General features: G+C 37.5%; 1 long non-coding RNA gene across 1 annotated transcript; it reads right to left on the bottom strand.

Annotated features, from left to right (window-relative positions):
• Nucleotides 1-235: 235 nt before the first annotated feature.
• LOC148958480 (uncharacterized) lies at nt 236-11269 on the bottom strand. Its single transcript, XR_016144650.1, has 3 exons — nt 10178-11269; nt 1778-1831; nt 236-589 (listed from the first exon to the last, which is right to left on the bottom strand). It is a non-coding gene; the product is annotated as an uncharacterized LOC148958480 (long non-coding RNA).
• Nucleotides 11270-11717: the final 448 nt, after the last annotated feature.

The raw sequence follows: 11717 nt of genomic DNA, 5'->3' as shown, positions 1-11717 counted from the left end.
TTCTAGGCTTTTCCTTAGAACTCTTATTCTTAATGTGAATCCAACGTGAACTATAGAACTTCCTTCAGTTCTCGTTGACTCGTGGTTCTGGTTTAAACATAATTGCGGGCTTCCTCAAATCTCCCCTGTTTATTCTGAATCAAATGTTAAAACTTTCTAACAACAAAATTTTGTTAGCCGTAGCATGTCTGTGGTGCTTGTTCAGACATGTAAAAGTATGTCAAATCCTAAAAAGGTGACTTTTCGAGATCTAAACTGCAAAGAATTTAAATTATCACACTGTTCTTTTCATTTGAGACTCAGGTATCATATCTTCGTCACAGTTAGCTTTTGAAACACTGCAGTAACAAAGAACTAAGAAATTGAAAGATAGAAAACAGCCAATGTTTTGTGCAACAGAAAGGATTCTTACTCCAACAACAAATTAACAAAATACAATTTATTGACAACAGCTAATCTTCATAGATCAAGTCATTTTCTCCTCTTGTTTCTTTGTTCGATTTAACGCCAGCATAAATGCCATGAATATTGTTTCGAAGGTCTGAGAATCACGTCTGCGTCATAATTATTGCTTGAAACGCTTTTTGATCTAGATGAAGAACAAAAATAATAATGAAGATGTTATTCCATGGTTGATGAAAGCACATTTTAAGAAAGTCGATAGTCATAATGATTTCTAAAAATATCAGAAAAAACGTTTGCCCGAGAGTCTAGCCACCCCTTTAAGCGTGTAATTCCGTCGAAATAAGCGCAAAATCATTTGATACAGCCAATCCATATTCTTTTAAGCACAAAAAAGACTTTCATGGCGGGTCTAGCGACTCCTTTAGCAACCGGTTTTTAGTGTAATTTCACCCAAATAAGCATGAAGTCATTTGAAATGGTTTCTAGAAGGACTCATTTACCTTTCCAAAAATGATGCAGGCACAATCTACCGTAACAATCCAGCTTCTTTTCAGCACAAAACCATAAAAAGAGGTAGAAATTCGCCGTTCGCGGCGGGGGTCTAGCAGTAATCAACCATTTTTTAGTGTAATTTCATCAAATGAAACATCAATCATTTTAAATTGTTCGTGTTAAGCGAGAAATGCAGCCAATCCAATTTATTTTTTGCACAAAAGCACGCAAGAGGTAAAAAATTCAGAGAAACACGTTCACGGCGGGTATAGCGAACCCTTTTCGCCACCGGTTTTCAGTGTATTTTTTTAGTGCAGAAAGTCATTTGAAATGATTTCTAGAATGATATCTATAAATACTATAATGCTCTCAAAAGTAGAAGTGATTTTAACTAGGGGACAGGCAAATTCTATTTAAAAGCCGTCGCCCTCACAATGCTTTCTGGGTGGTGCTCACACCTACCGATGGCGAGTTAATTACTGGCATTCTGAAACTCGCCACGTTTGTCATGTCGATCAACTTAGAGGGGTCAGTTGGGTCAAGAAATTCATAATGGAAATGCACGACAGTACAGAAACTTTTCCTAACAACAAATGCTAGTTACAAGCTACAAATTGTGTAAAACAAAATTAAATCGTCAACTATAAATTCAGTTAAGCATTTTTTTCATTGATTAGAAATACAGCGAAAAATAGGGAACATTTAAATCGTTTAGGTGCAGAACCTGGATAATTCTATTCATGACAGGGGCAAGATTGCCTGGTTTCAACAAAATTACACGCAAAACATTGGGCAAAATAATAAACAAACGATTCTCGCAAGTAGTGCCGAAAATACATTGAGGAAGTTTACAGCTTAGTCATGATAATAAAAACATTACTTGCAAGACTTTGCGGCATCATTCAGGCAGGCAGGGGATAAATTTGTTGCAGTTCTAAAAAGGGGTAAAAAAAGGAACACGTTATCAAGAACTTAAAAGATGCAGTTTTGTAGCTACAAACGATAAATCTTTCCAATCAACTAACAAACTCTTGAAGAGAGTACGTCATATTCTGGGCGTAGTCACGTGACATTGTATTCGTCATGTATTAGCCACGCTTTGTTGACAGAATCAGAGTGTAGTTGTGATTCAGCGGTAACCGACATGTAATCCAATAGAAAATAATTATGCTTAAATATATACGCTAAAGCTGCAAAACAGACGTTTTCCTTTTGCACTTCTGATCCACAATGCAAACTTCTCAACATGGCGCCCAACGTGGGGCAAGGAGTGTAACAGGGTGTACCACCATGGCTACACCGTCGGCAACATCGGATTCGGTTGAAAATACCAAAGAAAATACCACGGGAGAGCTGCAAATCGATTGGCAGCTCACAAGGAATCGAGCCTATCGGAGAGGAAATCGTTCGGTTGTAACTAAACTACAAGGAGAAGTTACACAAATCATTCAAACTCGGTCAAATTCATATACAGAGCCTGATGTTCTCTCACGACTTCAGTCAATTTCGGACTTGCTTAAGGCAAAGCAAGACTATCTGAGACGAGTAAGCGACGAAATTTTGGAACTTTGCAGCATCAAGCAAATAGATAAGGAAAATTGCACATTTTAAGCAGGGTAGATACACTTCAATTTCAACACGGGTTGGAAATGATGAAGAAGCGAAAGCTGTTCCTGCAATTTTGACGCCAGTAAGGGCAGGCATTTCTGCAGCAGAAATCACTACAAACCAGTGCTTTAACGGAAGTCTTCAGTCGCATTCATCAATGGGATACCTAGGTTTGAAACTGCCGAAAATTAGTTTACCCCGATTCGCCGGTGATATAACGAGCCTCCCCGCATTCTGGCAGAGCTTTGAATGCACAGTCCATCGAAATGCAAATGTGCCTGCCATCTGGGATGCCCGCTGAACGCTATGGTAGTCTTCTAATTCCAATAATCATGGACAGGATGCCAAAAGAAATTACTACCCAAATCGCACGAAAAATTACTCAAGAAATCTGGTCGATTGACGAAATTTTGGAGATTATTGGTAACGAAATCGCTGCAAGAGAAATTAGCGAAAAGGCAGCGATTTCAAACAGAAGGCCTCAAGAACATACATCTGTTTCCCAATCCAAGCCAGTAGGAACAACACAGTCATTCATCACGAACACTGCAAACCGAAGTTTGAAGAATTCTTCACGGGTATGCACAATTTTGCAAATGGGAACATTTGTCATTAAACTGTTCAACAATAACAGACGTAAGAGAGAGAAAGGCGATCATTTTTTAAGGGAGGAAGTTTGTTTTTGCTGTTTGAATAAAGGCCAACGGGCAACATGCGGGGGGCAAAATCACCAAACCTTCTTTTTCAGAATTTTCAACGCAAACAAGGGGACCGCAACCACAAAATCAAGAAAAAATGGGCTTATGATGACTGCATCAGCATTTGTTTATGGAAAAGACAGTGCAAAGAAGACAAGAATCACTATGTTATTCGACAGTGGCAGCCAAAGGAGTTACGTGTCTGAAGACCTAAGGAAGAAACTGAACTTACCAGCAGACTCGTCTGAAACGATAGATCTAAATACATTCGGCAACAGATAAGTACACGAAAGTTAAAGTAAATTCTGTAGTTTAAATGTCGAGGTAGAAAATAACGAGGTTATTCCAGTCAGTGCTCTCACCCACAGCGTTATTTGCATCCCTGTATCCTCGCGCGTTAGTGTAGGGAATTTTCCCCTTTGCAAGGCCTTAAATTGGCTGACTGTTTTGAAACTAAGCATTCTAAGCGTATTGATATGTTGATAGGCCTTGACTCATATTTTCAGTTTATTCAGGGAGTTGTCATTCGTGGTAATCCTAATGAACCAGTTGCTTTTAAGAGTAAATTAGGTTGGATTTTATCTGGTAATGTTTGCAGTAACAATACTTATGAATTATCATGTGTTTCTTCAAATCTCATTTTAGAGGGTTATCCTAATGAGAATACTGAAACTTTGAACGATCAAGAAATAAATTCAACATTGAAGGATTTTTGGCGGCACGAAGAAAAGGGGAATAAGAAGTAACTGTTTCTAATGGTCCTCACTATATTTCGCAGCAAGCTATCGTTGTATCAATCCAAACATTTTTAAACATCTATTGACACATCAACGTGTCTGTACCCAAGTATTTTTCTCACTCCCACCTTTTTCTGGAATACCTAATTTTTGCTGAGCCACAACATTTTTTAATTATTAAAACTCGCATTTTTCTTGTTTTGAACAAAACTCAAATAAACCAAAAATTTGATTCTTGATGAAGCTTGAGCGTTGCATTATTCTTTAACTATTCTTAAACTTCAGCGATTTAGAGCCTTAATATTCTTATAGACTATTTTCTTATAAAAAGTGTGTACCTTGAATCATATGGATAGATTAAAAATTTGAAAATAAGCTAGCCCTACTCAAGCTCTACTGAATAAATCGGCTATTGAACCTCACTGCGCATCCAAACTGTGCCCTGACTCTGAGCCGACAAGGAAGATAGTCTCTTTTGCTAGTCGACCCGTCCTTGTATCATTTTTCTCGCTTCTTAGAAAAAGAAACAATTTCATGAGTTATTGAAAAATTAATTGAAAGCTGAAAACATTGCCTCTGCAGCTAGATAAATCCAATACATGAGCCGAAAAATACATTTATTGCTATGCATGTGAAAAATTAGAATTTGTTGCTCAATTGTTTATCGACAACTATACATCCTTAATCTTAACAAAACGTCTCGACAGATTTACCACGCGAGACAGCACCATGGTTACCGTAGAAGGATGAAAAATCATTTTGAGTATAAGTGATTAAAGTTCACTGAAAAATGGACCTTTTGAAGCAATTTTGCCTTTACAAAAAAATTAGATAGTTTCTCTTCATATAGGGACAAAATCTCTCACATTGAGTGATTGGGACAAAGTCTTGATATCGGGACTAATAAGAAAGGCTGGGAGTTGTGAGTAAAAAAGGAACACTTCCATAAATGCTGAAATTGGTTTTGCTCCACAGGGGAGACCATTTCTTTGGTACAGTAGTCTTTGTGCTCCTTCAATTATAAAATCTGATTCAATGTTTTCGCTGACCATATCATCGTTATAATCCAATGTTTTCACTTCACATGTTAGAAGTTACATGTTATTTATTCATTTATAAAGATTTTAAATACTTCCTTTCTCTTGGCCCTATCCTCTAAAATCTTTGCTATTTTCCTAATACAATCAAAAAGGTTTCAAATAACGTCCTCTTTTCCATTGAAGGAACTCTGTTTTGTTTATTTTGATCTTTTCGTAGCGGGAGGACGTGATTGTAAAAACTCTGCCCATATAATTCCTATCAGAAAATAAGTGGAAATGTAAGGAGGTAACATGAGAGGTTGTATAAAGTTTTTGGCAAAGACCTTAGATGATTTTAAATTGCTTGATAGTTGTATCAGGTTGTGTAGAAGCATTCCTCTCTTTTTTCGTGAAGTTAGGATGCTATGACATTTCATATGAGACAGAGTCAGCTATATAAATTTTTGCAGCTTGTACATGTAAAGGTTGTGCATTCGCGCAGTGATAAGTAATGTAAAGCTTGGTTCAAAAAACCTGTTAAAGCACAAGTTTGTTGTAATTTTGTTTTTTAAATATGTTGCGCGGCCCCTTATGCTTACGAGCAGATTCTGACACCATATATAACCTCAACCTTCAAAATTTCTTGGGGCTAACTGCCACCTTGGCCCAGCTCGCTTTGCAAGGCCATATCCACAACAATAGGATTCATGATTTATTCATTGTTAAATATTTTCAATGATATCCAGTTCAGTAGTTACATCTAGTTGTCTTGTCTGTAAAATTATCTTCTGAAAATTTCCTAGTCATGAATATTACGTCAACCCCTTTCATTATGAATTAATTGGGACTGACCATCCCATGAATCATTCTGAAAACAGTACGTAGATATTTTGTTCGCCTTGCGGAGACAATGTTTTTCGAAAATATTTGACAAGTGTAAAAGAACCCTATGACACCATATAAAACTCCCGAATATTTCTTGGGGATCCTATTTGTTTCTTGGCCCAGTGGGAAGTAAGGCCCTGCTTACACGGCCATAGAGGTGCCAGTTACACTGTATCACTGTGTTATTCTACTTCTTTGGTATGGGCACAATTGTTTACATTTCCTCTCCCTCTTTTTTTCAAACTGACAGCAATAACTGACAGTAGCTTGTCCATTCTTACGTTACTCCTATTCGACATGGAGCTCTTTTCAAAACCTTTGGTGTAAAGTGAAAAGCCTTGTAGCGGACCGTTATTTCATCTGAATGCCGCAACCGTATTATAGAAGCCGTAAACCGTTGCGAATTTATACCGAAAGACGCAAAACGCACCTTTTGTTGAAACTGCAGTCCGTAGATAGACCATGTTTAAATCCGGAGGCCGCACGTAAAAATAGGATCCAAGCCGTGAAGCCGCAAACCTATAATAGGCCCCCATTGGGGGAGGGGTGCTGCCCGTAGTGTTACTCCCCATTCAGCAAATAGTTATAAAGGAAATGTAGTAGAGTATTATTGAAAATACACTACTTGCACAAACCGTAGTTATGGTGCAGTCCATGCTGTAGTTATAAAAGGATGTTATGCAGTGATGAATGATCAATGTTGAATCAAATTATTTATAGGTCAGAAAAGAATGCATTGAATCAACAAAATCAAAATATACACTGCTGTCGGAAATCAAATTAATTATAAATACTTTGACCAATGCAAAATATATCCTGACAGTTGTGGACATGCATCCCATGGTAACTTTCTAAGTTCATTTGTTTTTTTCATTGATACAGCAAAATATTTTTCTGAAATTTTGCCAAATACCTACTTTGTACTTGGTGCAATTGGCAATCAACTGGGGTTTCCCTTTTATTACAAATAACAAACATTGGGTTTCATTTAGATTACCTTATGGACATACTTTGCAAAAAAACTAGTAACCAAATTAATGTTTCCTTTAAACAAATTGTACGAACTTGCCATTTGCATAAGACCAATGCTTCTTGACACGAGGAGTTTATTTAGAAAAAGACATACGCAACAATTTTGTGCAACAACTCCAAATAGTCCTGCCCAATATAAAAAAATTATCAGGTTATTAGCTGTATGTGGGACTCAGGGTCCTTTAGAGCACAAAATTTAAATCTGGATACCGTGTTTACAAAGATTCTTGCTCCATGCAATTTGCAGCAAAGCAGTTGTTTCAAAAAAATAAAAATAGATAAAGGAGAAGGGGCATTATTATCAGAATTTGAAGTGCGAGATTTCCAAGAAAACAAACAGATTTCCAGGGGCTTTCAAAAACAAAACAATGGGATTTTCAACCAAAGGTGCATCTGATTTCCACGTAGTGATTTTTTCCTCGTGGTAATTTCCGATTCTGGTGCGTAGCTGCGATACAGGCCTAATGCAGACTGACAGCATCCTGGCATAAAGAACAATTGTAAGAGTATATGGTCAATTGACATTTTTTTCCCTTGCTCGTCTGTTGAATATTGATGCCTAACTCGCTTAGAATCGCTCCTCGGTTCACTTTGCGTTGAGATAGAAGTTTCACAAACTTTCCCTTCAAAACGCTGGCATTCCCGAACCTTACTGCGCATGTTCCATAAATACATTTTTTAAAAGTCTCGTTTGCATTTTAAACTTTGGCCGTTCTTATCCCCAACAAAACCCTAAATTGTTAGAGGAATATAATACAATTATTCAAGAACAACTTAAAACAGGTATAATTGAGAGGGTTAATTTGATAGGTAAAGAACAAGATAATTGCCATTTTCTACCACACCATTGCGTTGTGCGTCAAGATCACGATACTACAAAGGTTAGAATAGTTTTCAACGCCAGTGCAAAAGAAACGAAAGAAACGCCTTCTCTCAATGACCTTTTATCTCTTGGAGACAATTTTATGCCGTTTCTTTTTGACACTATGATGCGTTTCAGGTCACACGTTTTAGGTATCACCGCGGATATTCAATAGGCATTCCATCAAATTAGCATTAACGAATCCGACAGAGATTTCTTACGGTTCTTGCGGTTCGATGACATACATAAGGCAGAACCTTCGGTTATTCAATTAAAGATTATTATCAGCAAATCAGGTGGTAAGCAAGTGGACAAAGAGGTAAGTGCAGACGAAATGAAATGTGCAGAAATGTTGCTAATAAGAGACAATCAACAAGAGGTCTTTAAGGAAGAACTAAAATTCTTGTTGTGCAAGTCAAATAAGAATAGTTAAGCGATACCATCAAACGTAAATCAGCTTAATTTTTTCATAGATGAGCATGGTATTCTTAGGTGTAGATCACGTCTGCGTAACGCGTCAATTATGGGTAAATGCCCTATATTATTACCAGCGCACAATTTATACTCGGAACTGGTTGTGTAGGAAGCCCATAATTTAGTTTTCCATAATGGAATTGGAGAAACGTTGAGGTGTTTACGCCAAAAGTATTGGGTGCTTCGGGGAAGAGAGCTGGTCAAGAAACAATTTCGCAAATGTACCACTTGTAAGAAACTCGAAGGTCTACCATTTATATTTAATGTTACCCCAGATCTACCTTTAGAAAGAGTTTCTGATTGTGCCCCTTTTACGAATACAGGTGTAGATTTTGCTGGACCGTTGATAACTAAAGGTTTAACAGGCCAAAATACCATCAAGTCATATATTTGTCTCTTTACTTGCGGCACAACTTGAGCAGTTCATTTAGAAGTTGTAGAATCTTTGGATACTCAGTCGTCTATTAGAGCTTTTAGACGATTCACAGCAAGGAGAGGGCTACCAGAGACAATGATTTCTGACAATGCTAAAACATTTAAAGCCATGTCCAAGGAAGTAAGAAAGGTGTTGCTTTGTCCTAAATTAAGCTGTTTTCTGGCATCAAAGGATGTCAGATGGAAATTTATTCCCGAAAGAAGTCCATGGGAAGGAGGCATGTAGGAACGCTTAGTCCGCAGTGTAAGACGATGCCTTTTAAAAATCGTAGGCAGAGCTATGTTAAGTCATGTTGAATTATGCACCATCCTTGTTGAGATAGAAGGGGTTATCAATTCGAGGCCACTAACGTGCATTTTCGATGATACTGAAGGTTATGATTAATGGAAGAAATTTGTTTGAGAGACCAAGTGATAGGTTTGGAGAAATAATCAGCACTTACGAAACACTCTCTAAACGTGCCAAGTATCATTTTGGATTGTTGTGGCAGTTCAGTAAACGGTGGAAGCGAGAGTATCTATCTGACCTAATAGAGGCTTTTAAGTCGCAACAACATACTAATTTACTTTCATTTAACAGAAGTATTTGTTTGTAGAATGTTTGTCTTGAGCTTTCTTTCGAATAAGTCCAGATACGTATTTAATTTCAAGAATGGGGGCTTTAGAATATTTAAGAGCCTTTAATTGTTTTTTCATGATTTTAATTGAGTGGTCCTTGTATTTTGTAGACAGGTCTTTGTTGCAGTTTTCAATTACACCACATGTGTCCCTAAAATAATCATAAATCGAATCCATCAGTAACCTGGTAACATTGTCAACTGATGACTCACTCAGGGACACATCTACAAGTGCAGATTGAAAATACGAGTTGGCGAGTAACCATTCATTGTCAGAAAAAGAATTGTCAGCGAATTCCTGGCTTTATTTCAAAATATTCCTCAAGAGGCACATCAGGGTTGTCATTGGTATCCAGATCATCATCAGTTACTTTTTCCTGCAGCTGCTCTTCGCCGAGCCCATTCAAGACCTTACAATTTCTCTGATGAATGCGGAGGCCTTTGATCCCTTTGCAGGACTTGCAACAGCAGCATATAATACATTGTTGACTGTTCATAACTACAGAATTTGACCTGGTTTGTTCCGTCGGTTCCATTATCTTTGCTGTGAAACTGTCGTTTACAGCGCCATTGATGTCGGCCTAACGTAACAAAGTCCCGTCCACAAAACGAACAAATGGTAAATAGAATGAGAATTGAGATACTAGATGATCGAACCATTTCTTTTCAAAGTCCTTTAACCGTTATTAATCGATTGACTGAAACATTTTATATAATAACAAATAAATCCAGGCTTGCTAAACGAAGTTAAACCGGACCCATAATAGAAATGATAACAATGTTCATGCAGATTTACAGTAACAATGCTTTGTTTACCACGAGGCTCTACATTCTTTCATGATCAATTTTCCCTTCACAACGACTTTCAGCTTTTCTGCAAAGAAAATAAATGCTCATACATTTAGCTAATTACCTTATTTACTCTAATGAACACCACCCTCTGATCAATGCTGTCCTCTATTGAGCCCTGCACCTTCAGCCCACCATTTGTAAAAAATACTGCCCTTTGATAAAAGCCACCCTTTGATAAACCTTGCCCTCTTTTCACCGCCACACCTTGAAAAGCAGTACTCATTAGAAAACACACCAAACAAGAAAGTTTATATGAATAGTTAATATGATTACTCTTTGAGAGCCATGAAAGTGTCAAAGAGACGAGGACTCTGACCAAGACAGGGATAATGACATTCCTATGCATTTCTATAATTTGAACACATCTTTTGTGAACTTTAAAAGGAATTTTCACACATTCTTTATTATGTGTTTTTGAGAAATAGATTTTTTAATCTTTTTTCATCACACTTTTCTTGTCATTTTTCAGTTGACAAATTTTTCATTATGTATTAAACGTCAACCTCTGATAAACGTCAACCTCTTATAAACGCAGCCCTCTATAAAACGCTGCATGCAAACTTGGAATTTGTAATAAACGCTGCGGCGTTCTATAAAGAAAATACAGTATATCATGTTTGGCCTCTTTACTTTGTGATAATTCATGGGCAAAAAAGGGGCAATTTAAATGCCATGTTTGTCAGTTACAATGATAAAACCAATTAACTACATATGAATACTAGTAAAACATCAGTCTGCCCCTATGGTAAAGATGGATGTGACAAGAAGGCTGGGCAAGCTCTTTTAGCCAAAGTGGAAAGAGGAGTGTTATGAAAGACAATGACCTTAACCTTTCTTTATCTTACAACAATAGAATGCGTGCTATTGAGTTTGCTATTGAGTTCGTTCCTTTTGTGTATGTTACCTTGTTTACGTTGATTTGAGTTAAGACGAATTTTGTTGAATAAAGCCACAAATGTGCTTATCTTAGATATTGGTTTTCCTCAGTTTACTTCTCTCTCATTACAAGGAGTAATCCAATTGTTGTAGTCAATGTAAACGGAGCAAAATGCAGAGCCTTATTAGATTCAGGTGTCGGAAGTTCGTTCATCTCACAGATCATACATGTACGTTATATAGATCGTCACATTTAAATGATGAGAGAAAAGAGGTGTTTCCTCCGGACGAAAATTTTTCCAACATGTGAGAAGGGCGTGGTCCAAAAGGGGGGTCACGGACACACCTTCCCCCATTTATCCCAGGCTAGAGCCGCCACTGGCGGAAATCAGTCGCCACCTCAAGCGACAGCTTGTAGTATGCTATCTATGCTTCAATTCTGAAACCGGTGGCTATTGTTTCCTGAAAACCTGTGAAAACCGGTGGCCATATGTTTCCCTTATGCGAAAAAAAACCGGTGGCTGAAAAGCATATTCAATATCGATATGCAAAGTTCAAATCGTGAACGCACGGTAATGACACAGAATAGAGATAGGTCGTAACTGAAACAGAATGAAACATGGAGGAGAATGAGAATCTGAAGACTTGTATTGAGGGATTTGACATAATTTTTTGAAATAATTCGCGGAAATTAGAATTGAAGTTGAAAGAGGAGGGTCAGAGGC

The sequence above is a fragment of the Rhopilema esculentum genome, chromosome 15 (genome assembly GCF_057945365.1).
Source record: "Rhopilema esculentum isolate cy_ngs chromosome 15, ASM5794536v1, whole genome shotgun sequence".
NCBI classification, from domain to species: domain Eukaryota; kingdom Metazoa; phylum Cnidaria; class Scyphozoa; order Rhizostomeae; family Rhizostomatidae; genus Rhopilema; species Rhopilema esculentum.
This window is presented reverse-complemented; position numbering and strand designations above follow the sequence as displayed.